The sequence below is a fragment of the Calypte anna genome, chromosome 9 (assembly GCF_003957555.1).
Source record: "Calypte anna isolate BGI_N300 chromosome 9, bCalAnn1_v1.p, whole genome shotgun sequence".
NCBI lineage: Eukaryota > Metazoa > Chordata > Aves > Apodiformes > Trochilidae > Calypte > Calypte anna.
The window spans coordinates 19072856-19087960 of NC_044255.1; the positions used below are offsets into that span (position 1 = coordinate 19072856).

The 15105-nt window shown below is 38.9% G+C and overlaps 1 protein-coding gene across 2 annotated transcripts in view; it reads left to right on the forward strand.

Moving 5' to 3' along the window:
- The window catches only part of TBL1XR1 (transducin beta like 1 X-linked receptor 1), a 107947-nt gene that overhangs the window by 38126 nt on the left and 54716 nt on the right, over positions 1–15105 (forward strand). For both annotated transcript variants that reach the window (XM_030455994.1, XM_030455995.1), the window contains exon 2: positions 9391–9455. The gene's annotated coding sequence lies outside the window, so the exon portion shown is untranslated. The remainder of the gene's footprint in view (positions 1–9390; positions 9456–15105) is intronic.

The window sequence follows — 15105 nt, forward strand, 5'->3', positions numbered from 1 at the left end:
TTTCTTTGGTTAACAATTCTGAGCAAAATATACAGTCCTCCAGTGTGTTCTTCATCAGTAAAAAGAACTAAATATCTGTATATTAAAACTGAAAAAAGTGATAAAGCACTTTGTTGTTATTTTAATTTTTTAAATCTATAGACTGTCAGCACTTTATTTTCTCTTTTCAAAAGGAGTATCTCAGGCTATCCCGTGGATGCTTTAGTAAGTAGCAGAGGAGCAAAAAACATGCAAGAAGGTACTTGCAAGCAACCATCATTTCAGTCATGGTAGATATCTAGATTATTTTAAAATTAAGGTGTGGGTAATTTTTCTTTCACAAGTTGTAATATTAAAGACATTTTTTTTCCCCAAAGACTAAGACTAAGGGACTTGAGCCTTTGCTGATTTCTTTATCAGTTGATATCACTTTGATAAATGTAAGTTGACTTTTTTAGAGAAAAAAAAAAAGCCCCAGCCCCACCCTGTTTTTGAAGTCCTGGTAGCAGTTGTGGAGCAATCTGCAGGCAGCCGAAGAGGCAGAATTCTGTAAATGAAATTCCCAAATGGTGAAATCCTATCTGTTCTAGTTTGAACAGCAAGATTTGCAGGATGCATAGCTCAGCCAATTTCAGATTCCTGGTGTGAAGCAATCAAGATAAGAATCAAAAAGTAAAGAAAGGGAAAAGCCCTGTCAGATCAAACACTATATACTAGATGCCTCCTCAGGCAGAATTACTCTTTCCAGAATTTTTACTGCTCTTGCTTAAAATAACAGGAGCCCCATGGCACTGGCTGTTTCTCAAAACTATTCTTCATAGTTTCCAGAATTGAAAACTAATATGTAAGGACCTGAGCCCTTTTGTAGGTGTGAGCTTATCCTGATGAGCACATACTGGCTGATGCTCTTTCAAAAATAGTCTTGCAATCTAATGGCATTATCTTAACATTTACCACGTTCGATGCTTGAGTCCCCATTTCACATTTCTAGATGAACATTTTTATAGCTGAACACCTTCAATAACAATGTTTGAAGTGCTTTTATTTTTCTGATGGTGTACAAGTGGTCCAGAAAAGTTCATCTGTGTTGCAACACTAGAAAGATCAGAAAGGGCAGGAAGGTTGGAAATGCCATGGGAGACTTGGATTAATTCCACGTTTTTATCATATCTAAATGCAATATAGAAACCAGGTAGCTGTTCTGTGCAGCAACTGGTTAGAGAAAAGTTAAAACATGAGAGTGGAGTATGCTGAGGTCTGTGGAGTAATGAGAGCCATGGAGAGGTTGAATTATGGGTCAGAGGTTCCTTTCTCTCTTACAGTAATATCAAGTTAAGCTAGGAAGAGGCAGATTCATAAAACTGTAAAGAAAGACACAAGCAATTCTTTTTCCAAGCGAGGAGCAGACCTGTAAGTTGCTTACCAGAAGAGGTAGATGCTAAATGTTTACAGGACTGAAAATGTGAATGGAAGATAATTCCTTTGAGGTTAGTAAATACACAGAAACCAAACAAATAATGTTCTGAAAACTCATCTGCTTTGAAATTATCTGGAGGCTGAAAGGTGATTTAGGGGACTACATTATGTTGGTGCTGTTTTCTCTCTCCAGTTGGGCATCTGCCTTTGTGTCACCGCTGGAGAGAAGGTAATGGGTTGGGGAACCCTTTGGGATGATCTGATATGACCACTCCTCAGGCCTTGTTCAGGTCTCCTGCAGTTTTGTTTGGATAAAATATTTCATTTTGTATTAAGGGAAACATGATGTCCTAAGGAACTAATGTTAGCAAGTTTTTTTCACTTTTTAAACTGTACACAAGGCAGCATAATCATCATAGGATAAACACTTGATTTGGGTTGCTCTGTACATGTAATAATTAATTCAAAGACACTACAAATTGAGCTGAAATGATTATAGGAAATTAGACAAAATGTTTTCAATGTAGCAAAAATAGTGACTTCACTCATTTTGACAAAAAATTAAGTTTGCTTAGGATTTTTTGCACCCATTTACAATGAGGAAACCATTTCCCTCCAGTAGGAAAGTCTAACATGATTGAAATGTTAATTATCTTAATGAACAATATTTTTAGGAAAAGCGCTTTTATTTTGGAATAGATGACCTGGGGCAGGAGGTAGATAGTTTGATAGTTTAACTGTATACATGTAGATAAGCCTCACTTTACTACTTAAGAACAGCCTGAACAAGGGCACTGTTAGGTTGTTCCAATTAACCATAGCCCAGGGACAGTCTGTATGTGAGACTTCTCTGCTGTGGCTTCATTTCCTGATGCTTATCAAATCCTTGGAACATGCTGTCATTGGTGAATCAAGTCTATTTGCTTTCCTTGATCATGCTTATGTCCTAATGCTGCTCTTGATTAATGCCTTTGATTCATTTATTTAATAAATGCTATTCTCCTTTGACCAGACTCCTGACGTCAATATTTTGCTCTGTTTATCTGTACTGCAGGCTGCTTATGCTTTGGAACAGGTTTTGGTGTCTTGTAGGCAATGTGTAAGTCTCGTATTGATGCAACTATTTCCCTGTTTCAGTCAGCGTGACAGAGAAACATAGATTTTCAACTCTGGTATCTGGATGGTTTGAGCACAGAACAGGGTATTTTATATATATAAATTCATACGCTTAGTGTCTGCGTTATTTCTGGTGTCTGTGTTATTTCTGGTATGACTCAAGTTACTTGGTACATCATTAAGTGTTTGCTGGGAGATTTTTGTGCTGGGATCCTCATCACCATCCAAGGCACCAGGTGGTCCAAAACAGGGGTGTGTTTTCACGACAGCTATAGGGCACTGCAGTTCTGGCATTCCTTCCCTCAGACTGTGTTCCCTCTTTCTCTCTTGAGCCAGTTCTGTTCTGACCCTGAAGTGAGATGCCTCAAGAGCTGAGTGGTAGAGAACTAATAATTTCCATTTTTTTATGATAATGGCAGTTGTGACAACCAGGAGTAGGTCGGTGGGAGGCACCAAGTTCCTCTCCCCATGCAATGGCAGGCAGGTCTTGGCTAGGATGTAGCTTGAGAATAAAGCTATACCAAAGCCTTCAGGTGAATTACACCCTCTGAGCTCTTATGGACAAGGGGCAGTTTATTTGGAGATCAGTGTGCTGACCCTCTGCCCTCAAAGTTTTTAGCCTCCACAACAGGACAGCTTACCTGCTTGAGAAGCAGGAAAGCTTGCCATGGTAATGAGCAGCAGTCTTTTTTCCTATACCCTGGTCTGCAATTTGTCACAGTTCAGTAGCTGCTGTGTCGGAATAAGTTGGCCTCTTAGCAGGGATGGCTGGACACAACAGCCCTCTCTGAGTAGGTTTTAACTCCTTGTGAGTCACAGCTCTCAGGCAAAATCACCCTGTTAGAGAAATGATGGGAGCATGAAGGGCAGAGGTGGGAGGGGTTGGTAGGAAAAATGAAATTGTCTACTGGTAATAGGATGTGGAGATTTGAAAAGGGAAAAATTCCATATGTGTTGCTTGGCCTTGTGTGAACTGCTGCTTAATCACAGGGTTTACCTGTATAGAAAGAGATTAATATGTAGGTTATTTGTGTGAAAAGATGATGCAGAATTTTTATAGAAAGATGGTGCTACTGCATGAGTACATTTGCACCAAATGTTACACACTTTTGAAAAGTTCCGGGAGAGTGATGGGGACTGTAAGCAGAAGTGCAGCACCTTTTTATGGGCAGTACTTTTGGAATATCTAATTAATTATTCTTTGATATATTTAATGGACAATTTCAGCTTCTGCAAGGCCACCGTTAATGCCAAAGCAGAGAAATATCTTGTTTTGGGTGTCTAAAAACAGAGCCAAGGCAGGCACCATTAGCAGAAGCAGGGAGAAGGAAGAAGATATTTTTCCCAGGGAAGCAGTTTGAGCTTTGTTCCATATTCCTAAATTAGAGAGCAATTTAAAAGCCCCAGTAACCTTGCAACTATCAGTTCCCTGCAAACACAGTGTCCTGTTGACAAAAGCAGGTGCCTGCCTCCCTTCAGCTGTGAAAACTCCGAGTTAACTTCTGCATGCTGAAGGGAAAGGTTGTCCCTGAGCACCACTGCTGAGTCAAGTTGGAAAGTGTATCACGTGATATATGGCTTTTAGGAGAGGGAATGAAAAAAAAAAAAATCCTGATTCTTTTTTTTTTTTTAAGTGGCATATTTTGGTTGTGTCCTGGTTCAGTTTCTAGGTATGCATCTGAAATCTGTGATAAGCTCACTGAGATAAAGAGAGTGGTTCCCAAATGCTACATGTCAGTTTAACTTTCTTTTACACAAGGAAAATTTTTATTTTTCTCTTTCCAATGTGATGTGAGTCTGCTGAGGGCACTCAGTGGGACAGGCTGCTAGTATTTTCCCTAATTGATCTTGCAGTGATGAATTTTAAATCTAAAACTCACTTCTGGAGCAAAAGCACAAGCAATATTTATTAATGTGCTGCTATGATTATCAATATGTCACTAGTCATCGTGCCCACTGTTGTCAGAAAACAAGAACACAAATTAGAAACTACTCTGAATTAACAGAGTTGGGCCCCCATTCTGGACTGTCTGTGGAGGTGGGATTTTGTGACTACTCTAGAGTAGCCCCTTGATGTAATACTCCGCTTTTAAGGATAACTATTTATACTAATTCCTAATCTAATCTGGATTTAACTTTGTTTTCTAGGATCTTTTAGCTTTTAGTGAAGGGGGTTACTTGCTAATGAATTTCACTGAAATGCCTTGCAAGTGACATCGCGCTGCAGCGCAGCTCATCCTCCCTCCTCCCTGATGGCACCAGCTGACTGGCATTGACAGCATTGCTCTCATGTGTTATGTGGTTTTATTAGAGCTGCCTAAGATGGTTTCCTCTCCAGCAATTTAGCTTCCTTTCAGTGGGCTATAAGCTATCTTTTGTGTTTGCCTCAATTTTTGACTTTTATAGAAGTCGGTGCTTAAACTTGTATGTAGCTGCTGTAATACTCTTTTGATCTAATTCCTATGTTTCTCACTGCACAGTGAATCCTGTTACTGTGTGCTTTTGAAGAGTGCTTCATATATCCTGATGATCTTTCCCCAAAATAGTGTCTGTTTGCCTAGTACTTATTCTTTATCCCCCGAGATCCCCTGTTGTGTTTTAATAGTTGGTCCACATACACAGACATGTATGTGGTGTTGGTATAGCACGTACAACAGGTCATTGGTATATGAAAGAGTATTTCTAAAGTGTGGAAAGTTGCACAACTTTTATGTCATATAAATATATATGTTAAGCATTTCTTCTTTGAAACACCCAGAAAGCTAGCTTATGTCATGCTTTTCCATATTTCTGGTGTAATTAAGGCCTAAAGATAGAACAAAGATCAGGAAATACAGTTTTCTTAATTGACAGAGAAAAGCCGTTTCTGACAGCTTTAGAAATATAAGTGGGTGTGTTTTTGGGCAAGTCTCAGATACTCTGAGTGTTCCATCTTTAGGCTTCTTATAAAACACCTTTTCCCTCCATCCCAGCAACACTTCAGTGCTGTGCTGGTCCTGTGGAGTGTTGGTGTGGTTTGTGTCTGCTGTTTTGTCTCTAGGAACCGTGTTGCTACCAACTAGTTGTAGGTAATGACAGTTTTTAGTGCTGTCTTGTGTGTGGTCCCGATTATTTCCTCCCCCTACTCATATGTATTTGGTTCTCTTGAATTTCTTGAGTTGGTATTTCTCATCTCAACTTCTCTGTTATATCTGAAAAGCAGATTATTGTAGAAGTGCTGAATTGTTTTAAAAAATCCCATCTATTTCTTTGGAACTATGATCAAAAGAAATAACTTTGGGTTTTTTTCAGTTTATGTTCCAAACACAGCAGTGGTATCACTTCTAGTTTTGTATATGCCTATTAACCAAGTAAGAGGAAGGATTCACTGGAGAAATTAGTTTCAATGTAGGCTTTTAAAACTATTATCTGATGCTTTGTGCATCCTAGTTACTGAGCGGTATATCCAGGGTTTGTTTATTTTTAATTCTGTTTTGACTGGAACACTCTTTCCAGATACTGAATCCACATAAAAGCAGAATATTCAAGGAGATTTTAGAAGAAAAGATACAGTGTCCTTAAAAAGCTTTTGTAATTCACAAAGCACACTGTCTAATGACTATATTTGTTGTTAAAGCTGAAATAGCACCAAAATCTCAGAAAATAGTATATGCTGTGGGATCCTAAGAGGAAAACATAAGCACACAGGTTCTCATGAGGAACAGAAGCAATTAAAAGCTTGCACAGAAAATACTCTCTTAGCCATAGCACAAACCCAGTGTAATTTGTTGTGTAATGGATGGGTGGGAGAAAATAAATGATGGCTTTTCTAGAAGAAAACGGGTAAACATTTTTGTTAATAGCTTCTACAGAAATCCTTGCTTTGAACTGATTATGTTTGGAAACAGGTGAGGAATAACGTCAGCGTACAGCTGTGCTTTGTGTTGATAACCAGATTTGTCTCTGAGCAGTGCCAGGGTTGTTCTGATCTGTGGTTTTGTCTTTGTACCACGTGCTCATCACTGGGGTGATAACAGCAGCCTGGTTCCGGATTTGCTTTTTTTGGGAGCTGGTTTGGTGTGTCAGTTTGGTCCTGCAGATGGGAACTGCCCATCTCTTGCATCTTGATTGCCTGGGACCTTTTTTGCCACCTCTGTGTGCAGTCAGGGCTGCAGGTGCTGCTGCTGCTCTGTGCACCACAACAGGATGCTCTTTCCAAGGAGATGATGTTGGGGATTGTACTGAGTGTTTGGACAGGGTGTTGTGGAGGGGACACAGCCATCAAGTGTGTCATTGTTGTTCAGAAAAACCCTGAAAAAAAATAACAACCCACAACTGGTGGGTGTGGGCTGGGAGGAGGTTGGTAGGCATGAAGGCAGTTGTCATCAGTCAGTGGTGAGCCCTCAGCTCTCCTGAGCTGAAGGATCCAAACTTTGAGCAGTGCTGTGCTTTCCCCAGGTGTGCTTTATCAACTTCAAGGGCACCTGGTGGATTATTTTTTAAGTGTCACATAGGGCAGCTGTTACTACATTTGGTCGCCTGTTTAAATCACTGTTACAGGTCAGTATATAAAGGCTAGAGACAGTCTAAAATCAATAAATTATAGCCATCACCTGCATTCTTTGAAGGTAGATGCCAAAATGACAAAATTCAATAGGATAAATTTGGAAAGAAAAAAGCTGCTGATGAGGTGTTTGTACTCAGTACTTGATTCTGACGAAGGGCATCGCAGAGTTTTCTGAATGTTTGTGTCATTTCAAGTGCTCTTATTTAAAACTGGAGCCTACAACCAATTAACATAAACAAGGAATGAAGCAGAGTCAGTGAACCCTTTCTTTTCTCTGCTCTCTTGAGTCTTTGCTTCCAGCTTCTTTCCATGTCACTGCCCTGCTTAGATATAAAGGGAAGGACAAGAAGCCTCTTCTACAGATCAGACAGAAAGATTTCCCTCTCTGGCTTCAACGATAAGTACAGCACTCAGAAGATTGCACAAGGGCAAAGGGGTGTTGGAAGGAGACAGTTTGGGCAGTGTATTTTGAAGAAAGCCTTTTTTCATTGACAAAAATGGTTTATGTTTGTGCAGTCATCCTTCTGTTTATGTTTACAGTGCTCCTTCCCAAATGAAATAACCCAAACCGAGCATCACACTTGGACCAGGGCAGCAGAGCCTTTCTCTGCACACAGCTTTTATAATGTTTTAGTCTGTTCTCAGAATAAGAGTGCAAATATTGGTTGGTATGGTGTTGTGTTTTCAAGAAAAACTCCTAAATAATGTTTGTGTACGGTATCTTCTCTGCTGGCTGCAACTCTGGCTGTGGAAAAAACAAGTTTTCTGAGTAGCTTTTCATAGGAAGCCATGCCACTTGAGAAGTGGAGTTTTCTTCAGCCTTATGTACATAATTTTTTCGGCACCAGTACAACTAAGCAAGGGAACAAGGGCATGTTTGCAAATTCTTTCAGTTCCCAGCATTCCTGCATTCTTCAGCATCCTCTGCAGTGCCTCTCACTTGCACTGTGAAGGTTGCATTTCTGTCTGCCTTGGTGGTGGGGTTGGATCTTCTAAGAATAAAATAAACTTGACTACTACTGCTCTTTTTTTTTTTGGTGGTGTCCAAAAAGGGCTTCATAATAAACCATTTTCTGCTGGTCAAGCTTGAAAAGTGCATGTGGGAACTATGTGAGAACTGTGTGTTGATTAGCAGCCCTGAAAACCACAGTTATTCTTTGCTCATAGTAAATTTTTTGAGCATGGTTTACAGATACTTTCTAAATAGTTTTACCTAAAAATAGTCTGATAGTTGTTTGTCACCTATGTCCATCTGTGCCCCTTCCTGCTCTTGGAGAGGGCGATTAGATTATTTCCTTAAGAAAAGTAGGTTGGCAAGTATTTATGTGGAGAGCAGCCACTCAGAAATATTTGCGTGAATAAAAATCACGTCATTACTGTGTAAAAATGAGCATTACAGGAGATGGAATTAACGTATATTTGGACATCAAAATGTTTGCTTATATTTAACTGTCTTATTGTTAGATGCATTACATTATTGATATGTAAATAAAATCACTAAAATGCAGGACAGCGTGAATATTTTTTTAATTATGTTTTTAAGTTTTTGCAGATGGGAAAGATTTCTCTTGAATATTGCACTAGAAACATTCTTGTTATGTAAATGTTGTCAAGTGTAACCAGCAACTAGTATGAGCTGGGGTTTTTTAATTACTGAGATCACAGGAGTTGGTAGCTATCTTTGTGCATCAGCACACCTGTGTACCTAAGTGGAGTTATTGAGTGCAATATGTGTTAGGAAAACATTTTTAAAATATTTTTTTTTACTGCTCAGGGGATGTAACCATTTTGGAAGTCAAACCACTGGAACGTTGATTTTTTTTATTTTGAGTGTTTTCAGAGAATTTATCAGTTGGTTGCTGAGGTTTATTTCCAGAAGAAAATTGGGGTGGGCAGAAGATACTCTAAGCTACCTGCTTGGCCTATGTAACTTCCTAAGGCCTTCTCTGGAGAGCTAAGGAAAAATCCATACATCAGGATTTCAGGTTGTTTGGTTTGTGTATGTTAGTACTGAACAGATGTGATTCTTTTGAGGTCTGACTGAATGAATGTTCATTCAACAGGTTTATTTGTTCCAAAGTCTGTGTTTGGGAGCGGTCTGTGTGATGTGGTTAGTGACAGGATACCTGCAGACTCCCAGCTCTGGGTGCTCCTCTGGCCCTGGTGGTTGCTGCTCTGGTCTGTGTACAAATTTGGTGGCAATTGCTCACCTCCAACAAAGTAGGCTGCAAGAGCCAGGAAGGCTCATACTTGATAACACTATGTTGTGTGAATGCCACTATTTAAAAAATAATTAATATTTCCTATTTTGTCTCTTTTTTTTTTCTTGTCAGCATCACCTCTCTGTGGCCAGAGGCACCTGAAAGGAAAACTTCTGCATATCAATGCACTGCCAATGGTAAGTGCCTTTTTCACTGGCTGTATGTGTGGTTGTTTCCTGCAGATAGACCATAATCTGACTTGTATTGCAAACAGTATTTTAGAACAACTACTTTTAGTGGATTATTTTAATTTTTTAAGAACTATCTAGACGATTATTCTGTTTGAGAAAAATGTTGAAATTGTATCTGGATTTATCATGTGGAAAGTTGGGCAGCGTGTTCATTCTGAAGCAAGACGTGTGACTTGACAGTAAGATAGCTCATCCTGTTGGTAACTGGTTTTGTTTCCTCTTTTGGCCAAAAGCCTGTTTGAGGAGAGCTGTTGCTAAGCTTGAGTGCTCTATTGCCCTTCCTTGGGTGCTCTCTGCAGTTTGTTTCTATATTAACAGTTTCTTCTATAGATAAAATACAAAACAACAAACAAAAACTGATGCAGAGTCAGGTGTGTTTTGCTGCAGCACATTTAACTGCATAAGGCTGGTGAAGTTAAAATCATAGTTTCTGTAGAAAGGGGTTTGGTTGATGCAGTCTTGTTATTCTATCTCTGGAACATTACTGCATGTTACAGGCTGTTGTAGGTTTGTATTTGCAGACTGTCTTTATGGTTTTAGTTAGGCTTTCTGATAGTTGTGCAGGTGCAAGGTGGAAGTGTGGTCTGAAGGGAAGGATTGGAGCTTGCTGCTCCAGTTTTGATCAAATATAGGGAGGTTTTTTTGGCAGTTTTCATATTTTGTGTTGTCACAGATGAGGTGTACAAGAATGGTTATTGCAGCATTAGCCATGAGAAATAAGGGTGTAAAGTGCCAGCCTAAGTTTTGTATTTCAAGCATCTCTAGATGATTGTATTTAGTACAAAAGTTGAAGGAATAGTATTTCTAACCACTGACTTTGAGAACTCAAATTTGGGATGCACAGCTAAGCTGTGTTCCTTTGGTTTTTGTGTGGGCATGATTCCAAAGAGCATGCAAATAAATTTTAGCCTCTCTTAGACTTTTGCAACTCCACTGTTTTTGCCCTTTGAGCAAAAGGGAAGAGTGTGCTTGGATATAAGTGCTTAATTTTGGAAGGCAGTGAGGGATTCTGTTGACTCTCGAGGACGTGGTGTATGGAATGCAGTGCAGCTTATATTTGGCACTAAGTAAAGCAAATATAACTCTGAAGTCAGAAGAACTGAACCAAGTCCTTATGTCATTTAATAGCCTAATGTTTAGGCTCTGAGTTGATGTGTGTAAAGTTTATACTGATTTGGAATGAATTTCAGCTTGTGGGAATGGATTTGTTGAGTTGCTTTTCCAACAAAAATCTACTTTGACTTCTTTTTATTTTGTATTAGTTGAACATGGTTATAGTTAGGATTTGAAATACAGGTCTCTATTACTGCTGCTTTTAAAAACATGACTCATTCCATATTAACCTAGTCCTTATACTTCATAAAATTTTAAAATACTGAGAGACTGTACTTGAAATGCTGCTGCATTTTGTCCTAATTTTTTCCCTACAAATTGCACGGTCTCAAGGGCATGCTAGTTTTTACAGTGATCATAAAACATACTCAACTGTTACTTGTACTGAAGTGAAATACTCCTCGCTCTTTTCTTTAAGGGCTGCTTTTGTGCTCTCAGTTGTTCTGTTTAATTATTCTAGAGATTTCTAAACAGTTACTCACCTCTTAATTAACTTTGGAACAGTTTGTAGATTTAGGAGACAGACACATTCTTCATCATCCCAGAAGTAATCATAACTGAATCTGGTCTATAGTAAAAAAACCCTTTTCTACATTCTTATTACATTGTTTTGTGCATTTTTGATCAGTTTTGTAACCATAATTGTCAGTTGCCTTTCTTAGTACTAAAAATGACGAATAGAACACAGAAGTTACACAACCTATTTTGTCTCTACTTTTGTCTGTTAAAGGTAATTAAAAGATGCGTATTTTTTTTAATCCTGTATGTTAACTGATGTCTGAATAGGGTAGCATGTCAGTTACTCCTTACAAGCCTGTTTTAACTATTGGAAATCTGTTTTTAAATAAAATACTTGTTGTGGTACAGCCTACTAAGAGAGAGAACGGCAGGTGATCTGAGTTCTAGTTCCTTGTTGTCCAGTCACCTGAAACAATCCTCAGAGACTCAAAAGATGCAAAGGTTTAACCAAAAAAAAATGTGTTAAGTGAAGGAAATTTAGTGTTTAATGCTACTTTCTCTAGGATTCTGCAGATTCATTCAGAGGCTTGTGACATGGTACTTAATCCAGGGTCATAAGGGTTAGGGAATGTGTTGGAAGTCCCAGACCTGTGGCCCAAGCAAAGATTCTCATCAGGATTTCTGCAAACACTTTATTAAGTCAATTTTTTTGTTCCGTGATGAAACAGCTTACTTGAGAGAGTGCTTCCATCATACCTTGCAAAGGTTCTCTTGTAAGTTTTAGAAGTGAAACAGTTTGCTTGTCTTTTAGTTTGTTTGTCTGCCTATCTGTACTTGTGGCTGTATATGGGTGTCCTTGTATTGATACACACCTGTGTGTATATTTACAATTTAAAAGGACTGTGCAAAACCCAGGAACAGACAGAAAACTGGGAGTATCCATATGTGACCATCATACACATCATTCACAGGAAATCACCAAAAAGGGCTGCAGAAGAACCAAGCTAGGAAGGCAGCACTGTGACCTTTTGAGAGGCATCCAGAAAAACCCAGTGCCTGAGTTCTTGGCTTCTTCTATTACTGTGTGGCTTGACAAAGATCACCACACTGATCGGTTAAAAAGGCCTTCTGCAGAAGGGAATGGAGGATTTTATCATTTATTTTAAGCTGACACAGCTAAAGTCTGAGGGCAGGCAGTGAGCACACAGTTACTTAGTCTCCAGGAAAGCAGGGTTGTCAACAGCTAAGTCATGTCCTTGTAGTCTTGGTTGGAATACAGAGGAGGTTTTTTAAATCCATTCTTTTCAATGCTGTCTACTTTTAGGGGAATATACCCTACTGTATTTTGAAGGTGTAAAAGTTACAAAGTTACGTCAGCTGTTTTTTACATTTAAGAGACTTGTTCAGGAGAGTAACTCTGCAGGTAGTAAGTCTTTTGGGCCAAGAAATTCAATGTGTGCAACACTTCAGTTTGGTTATCTGACCAGATTTAGCCCAGAAATGGCAGGAGTGATTAGAGAATTAAGAAGCTGCTCCTAAGAAAAAAGCAAAAACATCCTGAGTCTGAAGCAAGACTTTTTCTTCGAAACCCCTCAGTTGTGCCTCTGTAGTTCTATCCTATGACTTTACCATTCCCTAAAAGACAAGGGACCTCTGGTTTAAAGAGTTTATGAAACTTGGCACTACTTAAGATGCTGGCCACGAGAGAAATGAATAGTTGCTTCCAAATAACTCTGCAGGACCAACACCCTTATTATTAAAATCCGTATGCATGTGTGGACACCTACCTTCAAGTGTAGGAAACAGTTCTTTGGAGATATAAATAAGGAGTACTCCCAAGCATAAAGCTAACCAAGCTTGAAAGTGTTTGCAATGGCAGGGCCTGGAAGTGCTCATGAAGTTTATTGTTGAGGCTGTTGGTCGTGCACTTTATGGGGTACAGTGTTAAACAGAAAAAAAAATATTTCTATCAGTTTCTGAAATAGTCTAAGTGAAGTGACAGCATTAAATTTTTGACTGGTTTGCTCCGTCAAAAGTTAGTGGATTCTATTCTAAATAAAGTGGTGTGCAATGTGTTTTGTCTGATAATTTGTTACACCTCAACAGTTGTATTTCCAGGTGTTCATCCATAAGTTCTTTTTGCTGGCTCAGCATGCATTAGCTGATCTAGTGGTGTAGGTGGTGAAAGGGAAGTTCTAGTAATATGTTAAACAAAAAAATCATGTGGTATGGTAGGGCGTATGCTGTGATAAGCATTTAAAAAAATGATGTACTATTACATTCTGATCTATTTTTAGAAGGTTTTTATTTTTCTATGTTTTTGCAGAAACCAAGTTCAGACACTAGCAAGATCCCTTTCTTACTCAGATGGAAAACACCCCTTGCTTCCTTTTTCTACCATGTGTTAAAGTTAACTAATTACTGAATGAATCAACTGACAGGGTTGGCTCTATTTTGAAGAAGCATTTGTCAGAGAACTTTCTCTACTGATTCTCTAAACATTTTACAGTTCAGAAATAAGCTTTGACGAAGAATTCTCGGCAGAATCATAAATATGTAATTATCTAAGCAGCCAGGATATGTAGCCCCTGGCAGGTGCCCAGTGCAATCACAAGAGCAAAGGGAACAGGGCCAGTGTCTCAAACTAGGGGAATGTCCTCTAAAGCAGGGTAAGGGCTGTTGCTGTTTCTTGCCTGTTGCCAGAACATTTTACATCTTAAATGTACCTGAAAAGAGGCTGTTCCTGCTGCAATAGGTTGTCTTACATTGCAGCTTTTTTACTGTGTTTGTTTCCGTGTTGTCTTCCTTCCCCTTCACTTTCCCTGCCCTGTTTTTTTTTTTTTTTTTTGTCTTTACTACTTTATACTGGTTTTGGTTCAGTAGTTAATAGCAGCAATAGTAGTGCATCTAGCATTAGATTAGATCTCACTTGATCAACATGCCATCTGCTTTAGAGGAGAGGGAGATTTTATGTTTCTGCTGTGGCTTCACTGCCATATGCCCATGGTGAAGTTGTGTAACCTGAATTGACCCTTTTCTCACTCTATTATATGAAAGCATTAGAAATACAGTGTTAAATGTTCATGGCAGCAACTTTGTTGCATATTTCAAAAATGAAACTGGGTACATGTGTACATGAAGTAGGATGTTGTAGAGGAAACCTAAGGACAGGCTCTTTTGTGTCCAAACCAATATGAGTGTTAATCTTCTGGAGAAGAGCAGGGCTTCTTTCACAGAAGACCATGCTAAAGTGTCACTTGTATCATCAGGTCTTGATCCTGGTTTCCTTCTTGTCAACTGAAAGTTGATAATAGTTCAAGTCAAAAATAAGTAAAAGCTTCCCATAATTTCAGTGGTGTTGATGCTGGGAGATCATGAGTATTGCTGCAGAGCAACAGGAATTTTGTAGGCTAAGGGGAATGAAATTGAATACTCCAACTTTTATTTGCTCAGAAGAGGCCAGGGATCCTGCATCTGCATGGCCATCAACGTGGATACCACATCTAGATGCCATGGCAAGTCTGGTTCACTGTATGAATGGAAATAAAGATTGTAATCACTGGGTTAGTGCACCCATGTTTGCAAATGAAGGTCTTGTGTGGTGGTGTTACTGTGGTTTAACTGAGATATATAAAAAACCTATTCAAGACAATGGGTCTGAATCCTCCTGTGGTTCATGTTGAGCATATGTATCGTGCCCCATCCCTGAATTTAATATTTGCAGAAATAGCATTTAATAATTTCTTTATGCTGTAGATAGACCATATTTTATTCTAGTCTACGTATGCTTTAAAAATGTTTTAGCACATGTTCAACATCTGTTAAAAAAAACCCAAATAAACCCAGAAGCATAAATTAAGTTCAAGTCCGTCATAACAGTATGAAAAGGAGAGGACTTTATTAAAGTCACAAGCAGACAAATGAGCTTTTATGAAATTATCCATTTCATTCTTTTGTGAGCTTGTTTTCTCTGTCAGTATAGTTGCTGCTTTGTCTGAAAACAGCCATGCACTTCTGGTAAAGA